The sequence below is a fragment of the Rhinolophus sinicus genome, linkage group LG01 (assembly GCF_036562045.2).
Source record: "Rhinolophus sinicus isolate RSC01 linkage group LG01, ASM3656204v1, whole genome shotgun sequence".
Lineage (NCBI taxonomy): Eukaryota > Metazoa > Chordata > Mammalia > Chiroptera > Rhinolophidae > Rhinolophus > Rhinolophus sinicus.
The window spans coordinates 94,623,715-94,649,969 of NC_133751.1; positions in this window are offsets into that span (position 1 = coordinate 94,623,715).

A 26,255-nucleotide genomic window follows, 5' to 3' on the forward strand; every position below is an offset into this window, starting at 1 on the left:
AAGAGGAGACTTAGAAGCAATGCCACGAGGCAGGAGGAAGTCTGAGAGGTATGATTTGACTGAGGTCAAAATAACAAAAGTTATTAGGAAGAAGTAACGGTGAGCTGGGTTGAGTGATATTGAGAATTCAATGAAACAAAAGCAAAAATGTGACCACTGGACTTTTCAGAATGACACTCATTAGTTACCTTGACTTGAGGAGTCTGCAGAGTGGTGAAATGAGGGCCTACACCGGGTTGAGGCAAGAATGTGAAATGAGGAAACAGAGACATTATAAACAACTCTCCAAAATGTTTACAATTAATAGCTCCTTAAAAATGTGTACTGGGGAAACACTAATGGATTTTGGATATTTCAAGGCTTAAAAAAGTGATTTAGTAGAGGAATGAAATTTCTGATGCGGGAGACAGGAGGTTATATGCACAGGGGGTACAGGCCTTTGATGGAAGTAAGGACAATTTATCAGTAATTACAGAATGGAAGAAAGAGACAGTGAGAAAAATGCAGTTCAGTTGGATTTTGTGATGGCCAGATAGGGGAATTTCTGTTTGTTTGTGTTTATTTTCTCAACAGCTGACAATGAGGAGCTTGGAGAAGGATATAATGTTTGACATGAGTAGAGAATGAATAATGATTTGCATAGAATACAAAACTGAGCAAGAAGAGTATGTTTTTCAGGCATTGCTGAGTCCTATTGAAATGTGCAAACTTGAATTTAAAGTTAGAACAGTTATCAAATTTATTTGTTTGTTCCCACTGATATTAAGTGTTGAGGTAGAAACATGGAGTAGGCAGGTAGATTTAAGAGCATAATAAAGATTGTAATTGGTAGACACATATCATAAAAGAAGAAATAACCCAAATAAACATTCCCATTCAGAAAGAAGAAGAAAGACATACTGCAGACAGCGGCAGTAACAATTTTGATGTCCCAAAAGGTGGACATTGTGAGACCCATCCCCTAAACAGAGAATATCTTGAGTTTTCTCTGAGTTCACTTCAAGGTAGAACTCCTTTTGTCCAGTGTTCTCGACAGCTCTTTGCTCGACCTTCTAGGAAACTGTCTTTTTCATTATGATCCTAGCCTGAAACAGGCACTGATGAACGTGTTCTTCCTAGGCCCTGAGCTGATTCTTTGCTCACTCCGTGCCCCACCAGCCACGTTAACGTGTAAACAGTCACAGTCTGTTTTCGTCCAGGCTGCTGGTTCTCTGGCAAAACATATCTCTCTGAAAGCTCTTTAATCTAGTTGATTCCAGTGACCTCTGTATGTCAAAATCCATGTTTACCGTTCTTTTCCAGCATTATTTTCTAGACATCTACTTAATTTGTGATTTTTTTTTTATTTTTTTATTTTTTAACCCTGTCCTCTCTCTTTAAACCTAGTAATGGGTACCTTGAGCCTAACATTTTTCAGAGGAAAAACTAAATACTTTGCTTTTTTTCCTAGAACAATTTTTCTTTTCTAATTGAAAGTATGTGCTCAAGATCACATCCTGTATTCTTTCCCTGGGATACCATAACCAAATCAAAAAATTTACCATTGGCCTTTTCCTTGATTTAATTCTGCTGCAATGCTGAATTTTAATAGGCTCTTATTGGTGAACATTCTCATTTGCATTGGGGTGAGAAGCAGTTGTCTCTTTCAACCCTGAAAGACCTTGGTTTTAGGTACTCTCCCTATTCCTTTAATCCCTTCTCAAGCTGTCAAATCTTTTCTGAGCTTCTCTTTCTTTGAACATATTGTGAAATGCAGATATTCTGTTTTCAGACTTCTAGCACTACAAGCTCATTAGTCTCCCGATCTTCTTTCTAAATTGCAGCAAAAGGCAGCTTTATCAAATCTTTTGTTATTTCAAAACATAGATCTCATTTCCCACCTTCTAGCATACATACATACATACACACACACACACACACACACACACACACACGTATATTTCTCACCAATTGATCACTATAAACAATGCCACATATTTTAGGTTTTCATTACATCTGCACCACAACTCAATGTTCAAAATTCAGTACTTTTAGTAGCACAAAGCTCCAGGTTTATTTCTCACTTACACTGCAAATCCAGCGCAAGCCTCACCTAGGGACACAGGCAGAATTAGGCTCTGTCTTTGCACATACTTCTGTGATTGTTGTGGCAGGAAGGAGAATGTGGAGCCTTGCTGCTTGGTTCTTAGAGTGTCTTCTTGGAAATTAGATGGATCACTTTGCTCACATTGAATTAGCCAAAGTAAGTCACATGGTTTTACCTAATTTCAAGATGGTTGGGGGAGTGCAATTCTACCACTCCTAGAAGGAGAATACCAGAATATTTTTGAAAAGCCATAACAATGACCACATAGACCGTTAAAAACATTTGGTAATGAAAAGAATGAGAAGTTGCTACAAGGAAGTAAGAAAAACAAAACAAAACAAAATAAAACAAAACAAAACAAAACATATGGGTACTTTTTTTCTTCCAGCAATAAGAGGCAATAGCAGGGTGCCTGAGGGTTTGGTTAATGCAGAGCCACAAGACAGGAAGGAAATTGTTTATCTGGATGATAATAAAAAGATAACCTGCAGATGACCCAGTAAAGAAATAAATGTGAATTCTGAAGCAGATATCTAACAGCAATCATGTAGACCAATATCTGATTAACTGAAAACCCTTTGCTGAGAGTGAAATACCACATCAAATAGCATTCTTACTTACAGCTTCTGATTGCAGAAGTATTTGGTTGTAAAAGAAACCATGCCATAATTCACTTCCCCTCCTCCTTCAAAGATAATGTTTTCCTTCTATAGGCAGAGGTTGAGGCAGGTAATGTAATGGAAAGGTCTCTGGACTGGAATCATGAGATCTCTGCCAGCTTCAAACTGTATGAGTGTTATTATATCACAAAGGAATGTCTTTCAAACTCGAGTTGCTCAGTCTGTCCTGTAGTTCAGTTACATAAAAATAAATAAATAAATAAATTCACAACCCACAGCAATCTGGCTTCTGCCTCCATACTTGATTGCAAATATTCACTCTAAATTCTTTTCTTTGTCCCCATTGGGTCTCTCTTGTATCATACTCATCACATTTCACGTAGATTGCTGCCTACCCATTAGTCCCTTTATTTTTAGGTGCCTCCGACCACCATCACCAAACATGCTCTCCACATGGCTTCCAGAGTGATCTAGCAAGTAGCAGCTGCTTGTTAATTATTTGTTAAATTGAAATTAATGTTTTTGAATGATGTTCTCCACCAAATTGGGGGTGGGGGGCTCTAGGTAGGGGACAAATTTATTCTTTCTTTGGGAGATCCACACCTATCCCTAAAAAGGTAAGAACTTGTCTGCTATAACCCTTTTCCCTTCCTTCAGGGCCAAGTTCTAAGTGTTTTCATAAACATAATCGAATACTGCAAATCATACACAGTGATATGCTCCCAGGAACCAGTCCCAGCAAATGCCCTTTTCTCCATCCCTGTCAATAAGGCTCACCAGAAGCAATTTTCTTTTAGCTGACAAGGCCAGCGATTCCTCACTACCCTACTTCAGAGATATATCAACTCTATAGCTCTATTTCATTATTTAGTTTACAGTGATCTCGGTTGACTTTTCCTTCCACAGGATATCACACTAGATCACTACATTGATAATATTATGCTTATTACATCTAGTGGGGTGTGACAACTACTCTAGACTTATTGTTAAGAAATTTGCATATTTTATGTGGAAAATAAATCCCACATCAATTCTGGGGCCTTCTACCTTTGTGAAATTTCTGAGGGTCCAGTGGTGTGGAGGATGCCAACATATCCTTTTTAATGTGAAGAACAAGTTCTTACTTTTAGTCCCTCCTACAATCAAAAAGGAATCACGGTCCCTGGTGGGCCTCTTCGGAATTTGGAGGCAACGTATTCCACGCTTGGGTGTGTTACTCCAACCCATTTACTGAGTGACCCAAAAAGCTGCTCATTTTGAGTGGGGCCCAGAATAAAAGAAAATTTTGCAACAGGTCCAAGCTGTTATGCAAGAAGCTCTGCCATTTGATCCAGCGGATGCAGTAGTGCTTGAAGCATGAGAGTCAGATAAGGATGCTGTTTGCAGCCTTGGTAGGCCCCTGTGTGTGAAACCCAGTGCAGGCCCATAGGCTTTCAGAGCAAAACTCTGCCATCCCTGTGGACAACTGCTCCCATCTGAGAAATAGCTCATGTCCTGCTACTGGGCTTTAAGAGAAAATGAATTCTTCAACATGGGCCACCAAGTTATCACATGGCCTGAGGCACCCAGCAGAACTGGGTGTCACCTGACCCACCAAGCCAGATAAAGTGTGTGTACAGATACACTCCATCAATAAATGGAGATGGTATATACGAACAAGCCCTGAAGGCACACGTAAGTTACATGATGAAGTAGCCCAAATGCCCATGGCCCATGCTCCTGCTACGCTGCCTTTTCTCTCCTAGTCTGTGGCATCAAAGAGAGTTCCCTGTGATCAACTGGCAGAGAAAGCGAAGTCTCAGGACTGGTTTACACGTGGTTCTGCAAGATATGCAGGTACCACCTGAAAGCTGAGGCACTTTCTGAGACATCTCTGAAGGAAAATCCTCCCAGGGAGCAGTACTTCAAACAATGCATCCAGTTTCTCACTTTTATTGCAAAGAGAATTGGAAAATGTGTAATTATATAGCAGTTGTCAGGCTGTGGCCAATGGTTTGGCTGGAGTCAGGGACTTGGAAGAAACAAAAATGGAAAATTGGTGACAATGAAATTTGGGGAAGAGATATGTAGATAGACATCTCTGAATGGGGAAAAAAAAACCCATAGAGATAATGGCATCCATGTGAATGTTCATCAAAGGGTGAGCACAGCAAAGGGAGATTTTAATAATCAAGTGGATAGAATGAGCCATTCTGTGGAGACCAGTCAATCTCTCTTTCTAGTTACTCCTGTCATTGTCCAATGGGCTCATGGACAAAGTGGCCATGGGCAGGGATAAAAGTTATTCATGGGCTCCACAACATGGACTTCCACTCAGCAAGGCTGACCTGGCTATAGTCACTGTTGAGTACCCAGTCAGCCAGCATCAGAGATCGATAATGAATCCCCAATATGGTACTGTCCCCTGAGGTGGTCAAACAGCTACCCAGTGGTAGGTTGATTACAATGAACCTCTTTCATCATAGAAGGGGCAACTTTTTATTTGTAGTGGGTTAGATGCTCTAGATACGGATTTGCCTTCCCTGTACTCAATGCTTCCACAAAAACTAACACCTGTGGACTCACAGACTGCCTCATCCACAGTCATAGTATTTCACACAGCAGTGCTTCTGATCAAGGAACTTATTTATGGCAAAAGAAGTACAGCAATGAGCCAATGTTCATGAAATTTGCTGGTCTTACCTTGTTCCCCACCATCCTGAAGAAAACTGGCTTGATGACATGGTGGAATAACTCTTTGAAGACTCAGTTATAGCACCAGTTAGGTGGTAAACCTTTGCAAGTCTGGGGAAAGGTTCTCAAGAAAGGTGTATATCTTCTGAATTGGTATCCCATATATGATCCTGTTTCTTATATAGGCAGGATTCACTGATCCAGGAATCAAGAAGTGGAAATGGGCATGACATCACTCACTACTACCTCTAATGACCCACTAGTACACTTTTTGCTTCATGGCCTGGGGACCTTATGTTCTGCTGGGTAGAGGTCTTCATTCCAAAACGAGGGATGCTTCCACAAGGAGATACATTAATTCTATGGAGTTGGAAGTTAAGACTACTGGCTGCACACTTTGGTCTCCTCAAGCAACTAAATCAAGAGGCAAATTCGAGAGTTGCTGTGCTGGCTGAGGTGCTTGATTCTTACTTGCAAGTGGAAATTGGACTGCTACTCCCCAGTGAAGTTAGGGAAGATTATACCTGGAATATGAGACATCCCTTAGGGTGTCACTTAGTATTACGATGTCCTGTGATTAAAGTCAGTGGAAGACTACAAGAGCCCTATCCAGGCAGGGCTACTAATGGCCCAGACCTTTCAAAAATTAAGGTTTAGATCACTCCATCAGGTAAAAAAAAACAAAAAAAACCAGGAGCAGCTAGCTGAGTTGCTTGCTGAATACAAATGAAATACACTGGATAGTGGAAGAAGGTAATTATAAATAATAGTTACAACCATGTGACCAGTTACAGAAATAAGAACTGTAATTTTAATGATTATTTCCTCCTTATTTTGTTATGAATAAGAATATGCATGTGTGTATATATGTATATGTGTATACCAAGTTCTGACAATGAAGTTTGCAAACTTGTTGTAACGCTGTTCCTACACTTTTTTGATAGCCGAGGGATTATTCATTATGAATTTGTACCATGTAGACAAACAGTTAACCAAGTTTACTCTTTGGAAGTGCTGAAAAGACTGTGTGAAAAAGTCAGATGACCTGAACTTTTTGCCAACAATTCATGGCTCTTGCATCACGACAATGCACCAGCTCACACGGCACTGTCTGTGAGGGAGTTTTCAACCAGTAAACAAATAAATGTTTTGGAACACCCTCCCTACTCACCTGATCTGGCCCCCAATGACTTCTTTCTTTACCCGAAGATAAAGAAAATATTGAAAAGACATTTTGATGACATTCAGGACATCAAGGGTAATACGACGACATCTGATGGCCATTCCAGAAAAAGAGTTCCAAAATTGCTTTGAAGGGTGGACTAGGCCCTGGAATCAGTGCATAGCTTCCCAAGGGGAGTACTTCAAAGGTGACTGTAGTGATATTCAGCAATGAGGTATGCAGCACTTTTTCTAGGATGAGTTCATGAACTTAATTGCCTGAATATATATATGACAAATATCTTTGCTTTTTTTTCTCTCTTATTTCCTTATCATGTAACATAAGATACATTGACTTTATTTTACAGTGTTTAAGTATTGTTAATTTTACATCATAGTATTTTAATTATGGGATAGCATGAAGAAGGGTAAATATCACTCAAGAGCTCCTCTTTTGTAGAAAGGGCTAGTGTGTTTCAATTGTATGTATGATAGCTGTATCATGTTATGTGTGTAATTTTGACAGTTATTATTTTTATTTGGAGATCAAATACGGTTTAAGGAAATGCATATGGATGCCAGATTGATAAGGGGTAGACTTGTAATAGTTAATTTTATGTGAAACTTTATTGGGCCACAGGATGAACAGTTATTTGGTTAATATTCTGGATGTATCTATGAGGGTGATTATAGAAGAGATTAAAATTTGGCTTAGTAGACTGAGTAAAGCAGATTGCCCTACCTATTAGGTTGGTGCAAAAGTAATTGCAGGTTAAAAAGTTAAAATAATTGCAAGAACCACAATTACTTTTGCATCAATCTAATAATATAGGTGGGCCTCATACAACCATTGAAGGCATAAATAGAACAAAAAAGCTAAGAGCGAATTTGCTCTCTCTGTGCCACACTTTCTTCAAACTAGGACATTGCTCTTCCCCTGCCTTTGACTTGCACTGGGACCTGGACTAGAACTATGTCATCAGCTCCCCTGTGTCTTGAGCTTGACAGCTGCAGATCTTGGGACTTGTCAGCCTCCATAATCATGTGAGCCAACTCCCTATAAATCTGACACAATTCTCAACTTTGCTTCTCTATAAGGAAGGTGTTTCTTCCACCCCCTAAGCTTCTTTCAAGATTTTGTCTTTATCATTGATTTTCTGCAGTTTGAACATGGTATGCCTATGTTATCTTGCTTTTTTTTCTCTGAGCTTCCTGGATGTGTGATTTGGTGTCTGATATTAATTTATGGGATATTTTCAGTCATTATGTTTTCAAATATTGCCTCTTTTTCTTTCTTCCTTCCTTCCTTCCTTCCTTCCTTCCTTCCTTCCTTCCTTCCTTCCTTCCTTCCTTCCTTCTTCCTTCCTTCTTCAGGTATGTCTACTAAGCAAGTGTTACAATTTGTGTGGTTGTCCCCCAGTTCTTGGATAGTCTTTTTTTTCTTTTCTTTTTTTTTTTTATGTTTTCTCTTACCTTTTCAGTTGTGGAAGTTTCTATTGTCATATCCTCAAGCTCTGAGTTTCTGTCCTCAGCCACGTTCAATCTACTAGTGAGCTCATCAAAGGCATTTTTCATTTCTACTATAGTGTTTTCGTTACCTGGAATTTCTTTTTGGTCTTTCTTAGGTTTCCATTTATTTTCTTACATTTCCATCTATTTTGCATGATGTCTACTTTTTTCATTAGTGACCTTAGTATATTAATCATAGTTTTGCTTTTTTTTTTTTTTTTAATTCTTGGCCCAATAATTCCAACATTCCAGCCATAGCTAACTCTGGTTCAGATGCTTGTTAAGTCTCTTCAGACTGTGTTTTTGACTTTGTGTATGCCTTGTAATTGTTTAATGAAAGGTAGCCATGATGTACTGGGTAAAAATACTGAAGTAAATACATCTTTAGTAATGTAGTGATAAGGTGTGGGGAGAGGGGTAGCATTATACAGTCCTATGATTAAGTTTCAGTCTTTTGGTGGTCTTGGGCCCTGAACTGTGACTTTTACAAATGCTTCATAGTCCTCCTGCCTTTAGGGGAGAGAGGATAGCTAGAGCGAGCTAGAGTTGGGCATTTCTCTTTCCCTATGTGGAAGGTTAGAGGGAGCTGGAATTAAGCATCTTCCTTCCCCCACGTAGAAGACTAGAGCTAACTGGAGTTGGGTGTTTCCTTTCTACCAGGTAGGTTAAACTCTAGTAAAATAGTTTATCTTACGTGTTGACCTTGTTAAACCAGAGAACTCTTGAGTATGTCGAAGTGGTTAATTTTTCCCTCTCCCTACTGGAAGCATGGGGCACGGTGGGGGGTGGAGGGGCGCGACTTTTCAACGTTGTTCGGAAAGAAATGGTAGAGCTCCCGGAGGTAAAACTTCTAAAATCATAGGATAACCTATGACTGGATTGCTCTGGAGTTTCCAACACTTCGACTTGTCTACGCTGAGCCTTCAACAATTCCTCAATTAGAGCTCACGTTTTTCCACTGTGGTACTAAAACCCAGAGGTTTCTGCTCCTATCTGTCTGTTTTGGTGAGTTCTGATTCTCTGATTCTGCCTGTCTCTCTAATTTTTAGAGCAGCAGTTTTCTTTGTGGCCTCATTTTTCTAAGGGAACTAAGAAGAGTTGTTGATTTTTCAGTTTCTTCAGCTTTTACTTACTGTTGGGAAGAAATGGCAACATCTGTGCTCCTGCATGCTGGAGCAGAAACTGAAAGTCCGACATTTTTCTTAAGGAAATCTTCATATACTTAAGATGTCTTAATTCCAATAGCCGTTCTTGTTAATGATGAGATAATTACACATATTTTTTAAAATTTCATTACAAAGGTTATATTCTATATTTCCTATTAGATAGTTGCATGACAAACAATAATGTTAATGCTCACATTTCTTTAGTACTCCATTCTGTAATTTAGTCTTACATGTGCTCTAGACCATTTCTCAAAGATATGAGAAGCTTAATTTGGTGTATGTACATTTAGATATTGGCATGCATGTTCATATTTAAGCTAAAGATTTTTTTCTTCTCCACGTATCTCATAGTAACTATTAATCTGATAGACAACTATAAACTTTTTTTGGCAGACCTCAATTTGCTTTAAAATGTTTTACTCTTGACATGAAATGTTAGAGCATAGAACATTTAAAGCATAGTACAAAATGATCCAAATTCCTGGGTACCAAAAAAAATGTATACACATTCTAAGAAAGGAAAAAAAACTGTATTAATATATACCAATAACACAAGATGAATACAAATCACGTTTGACTTCTGCAATTACAAGAGGTGCCAAAGTGGTTACCATCAGTGTCCAGACACTTCTGATTACAGCGAACTACTGCTTGAGCAACGTTGACCAAAGTGTTACCATCTCTTAAAATGTGCATGCATTTTTTTGGCACCCTCGGTTTATATATATAAACATATATATAAATATATACATATAATATATTATATTATGTATTATATATAAATATATAAATAAATATATATATATATATATAAATTGAAAAGTGAGATAATGCTCAGAACATTTGAGAGAAACCCCAAACTCTCTGGACAATTTCATTTCCATGATGGGGGGAAAAAAATTCTGTCGTTGATTTTGGTTCAACTGTTTCTCATTCACGTATATAACAGCACAGTATTCTATAATTAAAAAATATATATATATTTTTGATAGCATAAACATAGTCTCTATTGTTCAATTTTTATTTAATGACTGAAGTAGATATGATTTCATAATCAGTTTGCTTATTGTTTTATAATAAAATCCTAATTTGATCCACCTCAGTATTATAATATGTGCTATCAATAAGATTTATGGCTAAATTAAATGTTTTAAGACCAGAAAGTTAGAGAGCATGACAAAGCTTGTTGTTAATAGTTGCAGGGTTTTGATGAAAGAATGGCCTGTTATGAGGAATCAGCATGCTGTGGTGAAATATTGCCATTTGTAAGCTTATCAAAGGGAATTAATTAACAAAGCAATATCAGGTCTTGATTGAACACTTTTATGTAGTTCAGTAATGCTGAGATTGTCAGTAATATAATACAATTAAAAATACATCTATAATCATAAGTGGCATGAAGTTTGAAATAACTCAGCAAAAGGTATTATTTTCCTCAAAAAAAAAAAAAGAAAATATGTTTGATTAAGTTTTTTATATAGAATCGGAGAGTTTGATGATAGAGCACTGTCTTAATTCCTTTTAAAAAAATTCATTACATGACACAGTAAAGCCATACTTTTGATAAGAATATCCCTTATTCTAAACTGTCAGGATTCGGATGTTTGTTAGTTAGTTATATCTGAAAACTGAAGTGAAAGAAAACTTGATTTATCAATTGGATTTTCTCTAACTTAACTTCTGTATTCACCTTCCACATTCTGCTTGGGAAATTTAACTTAAATTTTAGTTTCAAATAACCTTGGCAACTACTTTAAATCAACTAGCATTTAATTGTACATCTTTAAAAAGAGAAACAACTCTAAGAAGCTTGAATGTATTTTTTCTCTTCGAAAAGGAAAATGTGTGTTTCTTTAATTATGAAAGTCATGGTTTTATAAGGTAAGAACTATTGTAAATGTTTTCATTATTTACTATAATATAATCCTCATAAAATGGCACTTTTAATTTTTTAATTTTTATCAGGACATTTTAGGCAATATAAGAAACATCAAGGGAAAATATAATTTGTAACATCTATTTAAAAAACATGTTTTGCTTTTCTTAAATCGAGATAATCCAGAAAATGTTGCAATAACATTTTTACAGATCATCCAGAAGCATTGTATCTAAACCACTTAGACTTGATCTCTTCATTTTTCATTAAAGTTTACTTAGACCCTGATAATCCTTCTCTCTTTGTATGTGTATTTGCTATAATTGACACATAATCAACTTGTAACATTAATAAAATAGGACAAAATGATATTTGCTTTGGTAAATAAGCTATATAATTATTTCAATCTGGAAACGTAGGTAATAAAAAGTGGTACATTTCATAAAACTTGAATGTGTGAAAGGGGAAGACCTCTGATATTTATTTTATAAAGTATTTCATAATTTTGGTCTGAAAGGCACCATAAATTTACAGGGTAAGAGTAATTATTTTCTTTTAAAACTTCTTAGACAAAAGAATGTGTCTTTCCCCCCCTCATTCATTGTAGAAGAAAACTTTTAAGGAAAAAAAAAAAAGTAGCCTTCTCTCATCTCCCATTTCTCTGCAAACTTCTGACTGTGCTCACTTTACCACACAGTTGCTGAAAGACACTTGTTTGAAATGTTTCCCAGTACCCTCTGAAATTCATTTTCTCTTACTTGTTACATTCCCAATAATTTATTATGAATTCTACCTTAATTTTTTTTATATAAAGAATATCCTTTAGGGAGTATCAGTTCTTCACACTTAAGAGTAAATGCTTTTAAAATAACTGCATACTTCGAAAGTCGCCCCTTAGTGTATGAGTAAGGGGGCATGGATGGTAGAACTGGTCAGTGTGAAAGTCTGATTCTTTTGTTTTTATTTACAACACAAAGGGGCAGAGAATGAATTTTCAGTTACAAGTTGATAAAAGAAAATGCTCAAAAAATAGGGAAGGGGATGTCTATTTTCTTATTTTTAATAAGGAGAATTAAGCTTTTTGCTTTTCATTTGTATTTATCTTTACAGTCTACACAAGCAATACATTCAAAGTTGCATAAGCATTTATAATGGGACCTTATTGACTAATTATTGGGAAAATAAGTCTTAATTTAAAGAATATAAATTGCAGATTTTTTTAAAGAAAGTTTGTGCTCTCAGATGCACGTAGTTATACTAAAGAGAATGTCAGTGAAAGGTGGTCCTTGGTATCTTTCATTATTTTTAGGTATAATTGACATACAACATTATATTAGTTTGAGTAAAACATAATGATTTGATATTTGTACATATTGTGGAATAATCGCCACAATAATTTAGTTAACAACCATCATCATATATAGATACAAATTTTTTGTCTTATGATGAAAACTTTTAAGATCTACTCTTTCAGCAATTTTCAAATATGCAATACAGTACTACTTACTATAGTCACCATGCTAACATTACATCCCCCTGACTTATGTATTTATTTTATAACTGGGCATTTGTAACTTTTGATCCCCTTCACAGATTTTACCCACCTCCTTACTTCCACCTTTGGCAACCACGATTCTGTTCTTTGTATCTATGAGCTTATTTTATGTTTTTTAAAATTTAATTTCACATATAAGTGAGATCATATGGTACTTGTCTTTGTCTGACATATTTCACTTATCATGATATTCCCAAGGTCCATCCCTTCCTGTGGTCACAAGGGGCAAGATTGCATCCTTTTTCATGAGTATCTTGTACATTACCTGTCGTGCAGGGCGACCTGAAGGGTCTCTGCTCCCCCTCCCCACATAAGAACACAGGATATGGTGAGGCCAAAAAGGAACACCCACGGAGCCATAGGTAGGGGAGTCATACCACTACAGTGTCACTGGAGGCTGGATTCACACAACATGCGACCTGCTGTCCGATTTTCTGCCAACCGACCAAGTCCCACTCCCCAGCGCAGCTGCGGCAGTTATATCAGTAGCCAATTGGCTAACCGGCTACAGCTGACGGTCAACGAGCCACAGCCGACGTCCATCTACTACCCGAGCCAGCACCTTTCTATGTGAGGCCGAGAGCCTGGAAACTGCTCTCCTGGCTCCGTCCCCACGTTATCTTACCCATTTATATATATTTTGAATATGTAATTTGCTTATTTGTATTATTTGCACATTTTCTGTTATGTATTTTTCGTAGTTGCTTTTCAATATTGTTTATGTATCTTCGTGGTAACTTTATATATTGCAAATATTTTCTACCAATCTGTCACGTGTCTTTTAGCTTTTGTTCACTATGCATTATTTTTACTAGAAAAACAAAGACATAACTAAATGCCTAGCAATTAAAAAAGTTAAATAAATAAAGGTGAATTTATGTAACTGATTTTATACCATCATTTCAAACAGAGTGTATCTACATATATTTATAAAATTTTCAAACAATCATTAAGATACATTTCATATTTAAGCAAGCTGCTAATATATACAGGAAATTTATATGTAGAACATATTTATTTATAAGCATTTATAAATGCATAGAATGAGGTCTACAATAATGTGCGAACTGATAATCGTTGTCTCTTTGGGAGAAAAGTTCACATTTAGCAAGTGAGAGTGAAGAACTTATTTTTATTTCTGATATTTCAAGTAAAAATCATCTTTGAAGTATCTCATCTTTGAAGTTCTTAAAAATAAGAATATTTTCATAGATTACTAGGAGTATTTTTAGTTTACTTTTGTTTGTCTTAGTTATACTTTTGTTGTTCTATCTTTAAACCAAGGGGATGGCATGAAAAAAAGACACACTTCTGAAATTTGATTTGTGATCAGTCCTGACTGACTACGTGTCTAGGACTAACTTCAAACATGATGAAGTGACTGGATCTGTAGTTCTTTAGGACCAGGTCTTAGATATTTACATAATAAGAACTAAAGAAGGGTATAAAAACTCCTATATCCCACAGGAGTATATTTGTGTGTGTGTGTGTGTGTGTGTGTGTGTGTGTGTGTGTGTGTGTGTTCAGGGTGGCAGAGACTATCTGGACTTATACCCAGTTTCAATTTGAAAGAGAGTAATCAATAGGGAGGCAGCTATAAGTCGTGGGCACTGTATTACCAATGTATTAGGAGAAAGAAATGTGGTCGAAGCTGTGACAATGGAATATCATGTCTCTATAAAGGCTTATCATTCCTGGTAAAATGAAGTCTAAATCTCCATCGTGGCTTCTACAGACCTGTATGATCTGGCCTCTACCTACCTCTCCAACTTTAATACAACTCCTAAGAATTAGCCACACTGCCTCTCTTTCCCTTTATCAAACAAGTCACTTTCTAGTTAAGGACTTGTATACTTGTTCTTTATTTTACTTGAAATACTTTTGCTCTGGCTCTGATTGGCTTTTTCTCATTAATCAGACCAAATGCTATCCCCTTATTTATGTCTTTCTTGGTTATGCAATCTAACATAGCTCACGTATTGACTTTCTTTCACATCACCTTTTTTATTTTTTTCATAACACTTTTTTAATATCTAAAATTATCTTGTTCATTTACTGTTTCCCTCTACATAATCTGTCAGTCCCCAGTTAAGTATCCTGAAGGCCAAGAAAACTTTCACTATTGCACAGCACTTAGAACAGTGAAATAAGTGCAAAGTCAGTGCTCCATAAATATTCCAAAATAGTTAGATAGGATAAATAATGAATCAAGACTGGTCTTGATACAGATATTTCTAGGTTTCTAGCTATATAACAAATTTGATGGTACATTGTCCACTTCATTACACCAATTGAAATAACAATGAAAACAGGATTTAATTAATAGAAACCAGTTTCATAGCAATATGAGTTTGAAATTTCTCTGCACCACACTTGTCTGTTGGTAATTTTGAATATGTGATGACAAATATATGAAATCACATTCCATAAGATAAAAAAAAATCTTTTCAATTTTAATATGAATTTTAACTTCAATTGGAAAGAAATAGAATTATCAGAAATCTACCACTCATTTTACACATAACATATAAATTATATGTTTAAAAATTTTTCATTTAAGAATTGAAGAGAAAATACAGGCTATTTAGAATGGAATAAGCTAAAAATATTATTAAATAATGTATAGCACTCACAGTGAAATTTTTAAAAATCTATTTTATACTCAATACCAAGAAGGACTAAATTTTTTTCTTTCTTGATTTCTGAGACTATGTTTAAATCAATAAAAAGGTAGGATATTTATGAAGAAGAGAATGGTGCAATTAGTAACGTAATTTAGCAACAGAATATGGATAAGATTTGTTATATCAGTTTCAGATTGCAATGCTGGCTAGACACATGTTATCATTGTCTTTTAAAATGTATACATGGTTGATGTTAGAGTAAAAATGTGCTTCCTGAGGGTCTTGTTATGCTACTTACAGAGAATATAAGTCAGATTGTAGCCACAAGAATAATCCACTTACCAGGGTTACAGAATAGTTCCTAGATATATGACCATTATAACAAATATCTTAAAAGCAATTATTTACTGCATTGTCTGCTCATATAAAAATTTTGCATTAAGGAAAGGGGGCCCACTAGAGAGCTCAAGTAGGATTAGAAATTTTAACAAAAAACATTCTTTAGCTCTGTGTACCCACATATTGTCAAAATCGAACTTCAGAAAGTTTCTGTGGCAAATGTGGGCATTTCTATAACCAAGACAGTGAAGACTCTGAGTTCTAGATATGTGTTTCAGACTTGAACTCCTAAAGATCTTCCAGTCTTTCTTTAAAAGTTTACCCAAGGCTGTTCAACTAAAGTTTGAAACAAAATATTAAATTTTGCTTAGAGTGATAGAAATCCATGAAATGACAGAAAAAAAATATATAAGGGTGTGGATTATGATAAGGATGAGGATGATGATGGAGGTGAGGAGAAGGGGGTAACAATTCTAGGGAAAAAAAGGTAGGCATTACAGCAGGGATTAAAGATAAAAATCAAGAGATACTATCAGCTGACAGAAATTTTGAGAAATTTCTGCAGTTTCCATGTTAAAATAATAATAATAAATAATAATACCGTGTTTGACAATCTTGAGTTTATTGATTAAAGAATGTGGTTTTGAACAACTGAGGCCTTTCCTCCTCACCTTACATATGTCCAGCTGCTGTAGCTGGAGTTTTGACTGACACACACACAATAGTTCTTTTTACTTGGAGTTCTTTTAAAGGGGCATCAATTCAATTATCCATTCACTCAGCAAATATTTATTGAGTCTGTCTGTATATTAGGCACTGTGCTACATGCTGGAGATGAAGTTGTAAGCAAGATAGATAATGACTCTGCCTTATAGATAGGATGAGATGAATATAAACAAGTAAACTAATACATGGAATAGTTGTAGATCAGATAAATGTGCAAAGGACATAAAAAGGCTGATGTGATATAGAGTAATTCTAAAGTAAACCATTCTAGAGATGTTGGTCCAGAAAGACTTTCCTGAGAAGGTGATTTTAGGTCTTTTGAGATGTCATACCTATTAGATGAGATTGACTCCACCATGCAATGTGCCGAAGAGAAAAAAAAGGGAAAAAACAAAGATCACTTTATTGAGCAGAAAAAATAATAAGCTGAAAGAATAGTGTCCTGTATCTTTGAGGAACAGAACAACATTAAAACGCCTGAGAGGCTGAGTCTAGTCAATAAGAAGGACAAGGAAACAAGACGGGGCAGGAGAGGAAGTAGATCAGAAAGCTCAAGTCAGAGATTTTTGAATTCTATTCTGCCTGTAATGGAACTTTAAAAATAAAGAATGATATAATGTGCTTTCTATATTTAAAAGATCACTCTGACATCTCTATGGAGAATAGATAGTAGAGCAAATGTGTAGGTGATAAGAGTAGATAGGGAATTACAGAGAATCCAAAAGAGAAGATAATGGCTTGGGGTAAGAAAGTAACTGTGGAGATGGACTGCTATAGATTTACAAATGTATAAGCTATGAGTAGGGTGTTCTGATAATTTGGGAGTAGTGAGTAAAAGGAAATAGTCAAGGATAAGTAACAGGTTTGAGTAAAAATATAAACTTCTGAGGGGAAAGATTGGGATAGAAAATTTCTTATTGTTAATTGTGTGAGGAAGAAGACTAAAGTTTTCCATTTTTGATACTTTTGATTTTTGAGATTGCTAGCTGTTTCCAATTTTCTCTCTTTCTTTTTTCTAAATTAATAGAACCCCAATTTTTAGCTATGCATGTGGCCACCTGAAAGGAAAAAAAAAAAAAAAAAAAAAGACATTTCTAAACCTCAGATGTGGCTGTATGACTTAGAATGTAAACATTTAAGTGGATGAGTTCAAATTTGGGAACAACTTTAAATAAAAGGAATGTGTCCTGTTTTCTTAATCCCTTTCCTTCTAACTTACACACTGGCAGATAAAAGACTGCCAAATGCACTGGCAGTTCTTTCATCAAGAAGAGGGCTCTATTTCCCTCCCAGTTGTATCTGTGCTACATTTCTAATAAACTCCTACATAATCCTGATTATTCTGGGGTTTTTTGACCACACTTTGAGTAGTAAGGATGTAACAGTCATCATTATCATCACCAATGACCACAGAAACGGACATTTGATAGGGGTGGTGGGGAAGAATTAACACTGAAATGTATTATACAGTAAATAGAAGATAGGAAAGTATCAGTGAATGATAAACCCTTTGTCTGGAACATTTTACATTGAAGTGTGAGAGTGAAATGCTGAGATGTCCAGAAGGAGCTCTAGAATAATGGAGGTCGTTAAGATATGCTATATGGTGGTGAACACCTCTATTATAAAGCAAATAATCCAATGGAAAAACTATATTGATAAAACAAGAACACCAGAATGAAATGGAAGAAGCAAAGTCTTAAAAAAATTAAAGATTAGCCTATGAGAGAAGAAAAGACATTCTTTCTTCAGATAATAGGAGGAAAAATTGAAAATGGATTTTTAGTTTCATCAGTGGGAAGTTGAGGGAGACATGTCATTCAAAGTGGCCTGGCACCCGGTGTGCCTGATGGAATAACAGAGGGACCTCATCATCTTCAATGTGAGAATACAATGCCTGTCCTCTGTGCACCGACTCTCCTTTGTGCATACTGTTCTATATTATTATTATTTACACTTTCAATGTAGCAGATCTTGAAAAAATGAATCACTTTTTCCCCTAAGAATATATTGTTAAATAAAAAAATAGGAGCAAAGATAAAATAGTATATATATATATATAACTATATATATATATATATATAGTTATATATATAGTTATATATAGTTATATATCCATATATAGTCATATATATTTATAGTTTTATTATATGTATATGGAAAGAAAAGTAAATAAGAAAGCATAGATGTATCTGCTCTAACAAGAAAAAAATACAAGAAGGATAACCTGGAAAACTATATAATTATGACTGACAAGGTATGTAGGGGAGAAGGGAAAAGAGAGGAAGTCATGCTTTTTGAGTGTATCTTTTAAGTAGCATTGACTCTTGGAATCATGTTAGTGTTTTACATATTCAAAAATTAAAACATGTCAACAACGAGAAAAAAACTAAAAGAACTAAAAATCAAACAAATGAACTCAACTGTATTTCAAAAGTATAATATAATCACACCAAAAAGATAAAATCAAGACAGTTTGGGGAATATAATCAATGATGTTGTAAAGATTTTGAAAGGTGTCAGATGGGCACTTCGTATTAGGGAGACCACTTCATGAATGGTGTAGATGTCTGACCACTGTCGTGTACACCTGAAGCTGAAGCTCAATAATAATGAATGTCAACTATAATTTATATATATATATATATATATATATATATATATATATATATATATATATATATACACACATATATATTCATGGGATGTGGAGTACAGCACAGGGAATAGAGTCAATAGAATTGTAACAGTTATATACGATGTCAGAGGGGTAGTAGATTGGGGGAGGAGGGTTATCACTTTGTGAGGGGTGTAAATGTCTATTACATTGCTTTGTATACCTGGAAGTGAAACAAACAAACAACAACAATAAAAAATGCAAACAAAACAAAAAGTTGGATAATTTTTTAACAGAGTATGTGACTGTATATCCTCAGTCCAGGGATGGGATACTTGGATTCAGGAAGAAATGCAAGTAAATCTTGAACTCTTTTAGTAAAATTGCTTTTTGTAGTAGGATGAATTAAGCTTTTCTCAAATTATTACAGGTTAATTATAGTTTTGAGACTACGAGGAAGTATATCGGTATTGCTGGGAGCCAGAATCCTTACTATGGATGAAGGGAAATATAAATATGGCAGGGAGCGGAAAGGCAAGGAAGGACCATGTTGAGATGGATTGCAGTTGGAAGTAACAGTATGAATTTATGCTGTAAATATTAGTTTTGTCTGTTGCAAAGAACAAGAAGTAAAGAAACTCTGATGGAAATGAGCATATGTAGAATCCACACAACTCTATCAGACTCTCCACGGAAAAATGAACAGAAATAATCAGAGAATTTACCAATTAGTTGTCTCAAACAGGATAAGTTGAGTCTAGAATAATTTGTTATGCCAGAAAGTAAAAATGTGCAGATAGAAATGATAGAGACCTGTTAAAGGACTCCTTTTCCAGATTGAAGATTGTCCCACTTGCCAAGCCTGGTATAAGATAATTAAGCAGGAAGAGTAATGAATTATAAACCATTAAGGAAAAAATAGGAACACATGGATCCATACTGATAATCAATCAATCAATCAATCAATCAGTCAATTAATAACTAAATACTGGTACATAAAGGAAAGAAGGAAAAACTTTTCCTTAAAATAGAATGCTAATCAATAAAGGTAGCAAAAGTATAGGAGTTACAAAACCAACATTTTGTAGTCATTATTAAAATTTTTTTTTCAGTCAAGATAGAGGGAGATTTTGATGAGGAGCAGATGTTCATGGTCTCTCTACAGATCGCTTATAAGATGCAAAAAGAAACATAACTCTATGGTAGAGAAACCAGACAGTACTTTGATCCATTGATCTAAATTGACATCACCATTGAGGGGCAGACAAACATGAACTTCCTAATATGACACCTTGACGAAGACAGAATATCTTCTATATAGAATTCAGACCTGATGTATATAATCTGAACGTAAATGTGAGGAAAGTTTTGACAAATACATTAAAACACATGTTAAAAAGAAAAGAGAGGGTCTGTAGCCTTCAAAAATGTTACTGTCATGAAAGACGAGGAATAGCTGCAGAAATGTTCTAGATTAAAGGAAACTACAGAAGCATGACAACTAAATGCATTAAGTGATTTTAGACTGGATCTTGGGCTAGAGGGGAACAAATACTGTAGAGAACATTATTGACAAAATTGGAATATGTAGCTTAGTGTTAACCAAGAAGAGGTTTAGGCTGTAACAAAGAATAAAAGCAGTTATTTAAGCAAAAAGGATTGCAATCCAGGTGTTCCCGGAGAATGGGGTTCTTGGTGTCATCACAAGAAAGAATTCAAGGGTGGACTGAATAAAGCAAAAAAGCGGTGAATTTATTTTTTAAAAAGGGAAGGGTATACTCTCAAACTGGTGTGAGAGTGCTTCGGGACGCCCAGAAGAAAAGCAACTGCACCGAAGAACAAAGAGGCTTAGGATTTTATTGGAATGAGGGTATGAAATAGTAGAGCTTTAGGGGTGGCAACACAGGTGTTCCCAGGGTGGGTCCTAGCTGCCTACTCCTCATCTGGAGGTGAAATTCCCTTGTCCTTACTTGGCCCTTGTGGAACAGGGAGTGGAGATTTTTCCCTGCCTGAGATGCTAATAGTATTATAATCCATTACAATTAGCTGTAGCTGCACCTTTTCTTAAGAATGATCTCACCGACTCCTTCCTTTCCTCCTCCTTTCTCTCTCGTGGCCCTATTTTTTCTACCTACAGTAACAGGAAGCTCAGTTTCAGGTATCAACCCAAATTGTGCTGCAAAGAGAACAAAGGAAGGCAGGGCTAATAAAGGCAAAAACCACAAGTGTAACTCCCACTTAGATTCTCCATGCAAAGGAAGGATTGCTGGCTGGGTTAATAGGGGCTGGTTGTTCCAATATGCACATGAGGGAAGCAAAAACTACAAGAAGGAAGTCAAGTCCACATATGTCCAGGTAGCAATTGTTGTTCCAGGATGTTTATGGCTCAGCTTGAACTGAGTATAGCAACAGATTAGCAACTTAATGGCAGCTCTGAGCACTGAGGCACAAAATATGCATAGGCCCCACTTCCTTATGTGTGAATGAATGAGTTTAAAAAGTGTATATTGTACCCTGATAGTAATGCTTTTTCTATATATTTTATAATGAATATACCTTCTTCACATGCTCAAAATGTAGCACACTTTCATAAAAGAATAAAAAACTAGACTGATATTCATTTGGATAAAATGCATGGAAAATAGAAATAATGCCAGTTACAGAAGGGAAAATATTTTTGAGGAGGTTACTAAAAATATACTATAAGTTAGAGAAGCACATATCAATACTACTGTGACATTTTCCAATGTTCCCTAAGAACACATGCCTAGATTAGTTATTTTAAAGCATGAAATATTTACAAGTTTAACTCTTCCAAAACTTTCACTCTAATTGTCCATTTGCCTTGATCCTAATACACCACATTTACTAATAAAAAAATATTTTATCTTGATTTCACAAAGCAGAAAATGTTATAAACTTCACACGATATAAATTCTACAATCACATTTGTGTTAATGATAATATAAAGAAGAAGTAGCATTCTTCTTATGTACTAAATTTGGTTTATGGGTAGCTGCGGTTCAATATCTATTAGGAAGAGGAAATTATAAGAAAATAAACATTCATTGGTAGGTCATTACCCTTTCATTGTTACAGTTACATTGTTTTTCCAAACAATGCAGCAATGTTTAAATGTCAATATTTTGAAAAGTTTTCTTTTTTCTTTCTACCTCCCTTCCCCTACCCCTAAAATGAAATCTTGTAGATCATTCTGCTTTCAATTTGAATGACTAGATCTTCATTCTCTTGTTTAAAAAAGTAAACCAAACCCACTTTATTACAAGTATGTTATTATTTATAAATTACAAACAAATGAGCCATAGTGTCCATTACTCATATATGATGTGTTTTTTGAAATTATATGCAACCTGTGACTTACATAGTCAGCCTTTGAAAACACATGAAAAACCAGTTTTTCTTTAATTGGAGTTTTCAAATGAATTTTCTTGCATTTTGCTATGGCCTTGCTGTTCTTGTCTTGTGTCTTGAAATGAAAGGTTTGGCTAACAACTGGAGAGATTTCGCATAATTTAAATGATGATATTCTGGCTCTGGGTTGTATCATACTAGGTTTTCATGGAGGCTTTGGTGGCTAAACATTTTTTTAAAAAGGAAAAATGCCTATTCTAATCCCATGTACTATCTCATTCTACTAATCTGAAAAATGTTGGGTTGGCTAGATGGGATTAACCGCAAAGGTCAAGCTCACAAAATCTATTCAAACATAGAGGACTAATTTGAGTAATGGAGAAATAATAAGTATGTAAACAAATATATATTATTGAAGAAATTAAAGGAAATTTCTTGGAATAACATGGACATAATTATTTAACAAACTCAGTTTAAATGTGCCATAAAACCCTGTCCCAAAGCAGAGCAGGAGAAAACAATACTGATGACGTTGTGAGCTCTACTAATGTTTATGTGGAACGTGTGGGAACTAACATTTATTAAGCCTCTATTGTGTGTCAGAATAGTGACAAAAATTTAGTTTGTTTTATTTATTTATCACAACCAAACTATAATCTATTTTTCTTTCATTTTATACGTGAAGACATTATATTTTAGGGTTTAATTAATGTATGAGTTCATACAACTCAGAAGTGGCATAATCAGAATGTATATTTTGTTCAATTACTCTAGAGTTGTACATGAACAAGATTTATCTCTTTTGATGAACCTGCGTGTTTCGTATGTGAGTCATGGGAAACTATTGTTTCCCTTTAGGCTTTGGAGTATCAGGAAAACTGGGACTCAGTTCTACACATGGTCGTACCTCTCCAAACCCAAATGACCCATAGAATAGCCTGTCTTGATATCAGTGTTTGCAAAATCAGAGTGTAAACTCATCTCAGTCTAGTTGCAAATTCCATGCATGTTAAATTGAAAAATGTTTCATAGTAGAACAGGGGTCAGCAAGGACTCCCTACTCTTGTTAAGCCAGGTGGCTTATGTGGGATCTCTGTCTGAGAAAAGTGGTGGATTAAGCATTCCAAGAGCTTGAAATTATGAGGGGATATGGTATTACTTGCACACTGGAGTTTGGGGTGGAACTTCTGGAAAGAGTTCCAGCTTATTGGCAGCTGGAATAATTATTTGGTCGTCCCAACCAATGAATCATTCATATGAAATGACAACACAGTGAGAGATGAATTCAAGTATAAACACAGAGATAGAGACCAGGTGTCACTGAAAGTCAAAAGGTTGGGAGATTAACGTAACAAGCATAAACTTGTACAACAACTTGAGTAAGTGGTTGTAACAACAGACTTATTGGAAAAGGAGGTTGAAACCTGGTTTGTAGTATAATCGGTGTTGTATTATTATTGTTGTTATTACATGTTGTGGGTTGAGATATGTTTCCAAAAAGACATGTTCAAATTCAAGTTTTAACCCCCAGGACTTGTAAACGTGACGTTACTTGAAAACAGAGTATTTGCTGATATCATCAAGTTAAGATCCTGCTGGATTAAAGTAGGCCTGAAAAGAAAAAAGAAAAAAAAAGGTAGGTCATGTATAGTCACAGAAGGTTTTAACATAAAGATAGCCAGAATTCTGAATTCAGATGTTGTTTATAAAAATCTGTAAATAACCTTTAAAATATAAAATATTTGCTTACTTCTACACAGTATGTCCTTGTCATAGTGGATTTGGAAAGGAGAGGGAACCTTGGATACAGGCAGAGGGAAGTGTACCACGTGCAGATGCGGTCAAATACTTGAGTGATGTGTCTACAAACCAAGGGATGCCAAACACCAGAAGCAAAGAAGAGACAAGGAAGGATCCTCCTTAGAGCCTTCAGGTACTTTGATTTCAGATCTCTAACTTCCAGAACTGGGAGCCAATATATACTTCTGTTGTCTTAAGCTACCCAGCTTGTGGTATTTAGTATGGCAGCCCTGTGAAACTAGTACATTGCTCCTATCATCGTGGCTCTCTTGCCACAAACCTGAGAAGCTCAGGAATAACTTTCTTCCAATTCTGCATTGAGGCACAGAGCTGAGAATCCTCAAGTGATTCAACTTCTTCTTCTTCTTCTTCTTTTTTTTTTTTTTTTTGGTTAAATAGTATCCCCCAAACTCAAAATCTGAGTCCACTGTTTTCCAGATCCACTACCATAAGGACAGTGCTTCTTCAGAAACAAGCAGAAATGTTATATTTTAAAAGGTACTAGACTCTTCTTACAAACAACATCTGTGTTCAGAATTCTGCTTATCTCTATGCTAAAACTATACCTTGTAACTATATTTTCCCCATTTTCACTTTTTTGTTTTTTTAAAGACGTGTTTACCCTACTTCATACAGGAAAAATTAAAGGTAAGATATATGAAATTGAATAAGCAGACTTAAGAGTGGGGGTAAAAAATAAAAGAGAAGAATAGGATTATCAAATTAAGCCAAAACTCTGGCTGGGCCACACAGTTCCTTTTTAACAGCCTGGGTTAAAATTAAAACCCAGCCATCTACAAAATTAAGAGAGCCCATACAACAAAATCAATCATTAAACAGAACAGGCACACAACAATTTCTCTCGAGACCCTATGTTATAAAGACCCAATATTGACCACACTCTACAATAGACTCAATGCTATATTTCATAGGGCTATTTTTATAATTATCCTCCATACAACTTGAAGGTTTTGCCCAAATCTCAGTACAGTGAAAATAATTAATGCTGTGGGTCAATGTGACTTAACCCAGATAGCTAATTATTTAAGCTGTCTGTTAAAATTGATTCTGTCCTTCAATGTCCAGCTTAGAGATTATCATTTTTATGTTTTTTGTCCCCTCAGTTCTTCATATATATTTTCCTGTTTGACTCCCTATTTATTCCTTCTTTTTTTACATTTAATTAGAGTCTAAGCACCTATATTTAAATTCAAGAAATTTTTCTTATTCTTATTTATATTCCCCAAAAGTTTTGTACAATGCCTTGCACAGAGGTAGAGTTAAATACTTAATTCCCACATAACAGAAAATTCTCAGGCCACACTTGAATACAGACAGTCACTAAAATCACTTTGCTCCCATAACTTATCTCTGCTCTAAGATGTAAAATTTTCCCTCTCAGTTGAGCCTATAATGTTAATGTCCTCATTCACTCTCAAGGATGGGTTCACATTTAGTCCTGTAACCACCACCTAGCAGGCACATCTGCTGCTCAGACTTTCTTGGTCTAGAGCTGCTGGTGGGATAATTTATAGACCTTTGTGCCTCATCTATCTATGCTGGCCTTTACTTTCTGAAATCTTAATGCTGAAGTTGGTCCTGAGAAACAACTTTCTCTCCTGGATTATATACACCCTGTTGGCTGGACACAAAACTTGTGGTCTTCATTTTATATGGGAACCCTCTCCATGAAACATTTTATTTGACTGAAACTTGATTATGGTTTCCACCTCCAACACTCTGGCATTGTTCTAAAACAGATGGGCCAGAAAACATTGTGAGGGTAATCAAATATTACAGTGAGCAGAATCTGATCTATTGGATTGGGAATTCACATCTAAAATTGTCTCAAAGAGTTAAGTAAGTAGCCTAAGGTTTTAGCATTTGTGACCATCTAATTGCCTTTCCCAACATGTACTCGTCCCTCTCCCCTCCTTAGCCTTGCTGCCCACCCCCTTCCTATAAGTTTAGCTCATTCATTCTCTGACTTGTTTGGATTTCCAGTGGCTGTTCTGCTTAGGACCTATTGTTGCAACATTTGCTGCACTAAATATATGGGTGTGTAAGAAAATAAATGACTGCATTAATTTGGAGGATAGGAGTTGCTCATCTTATAATACTCATTTGGGGT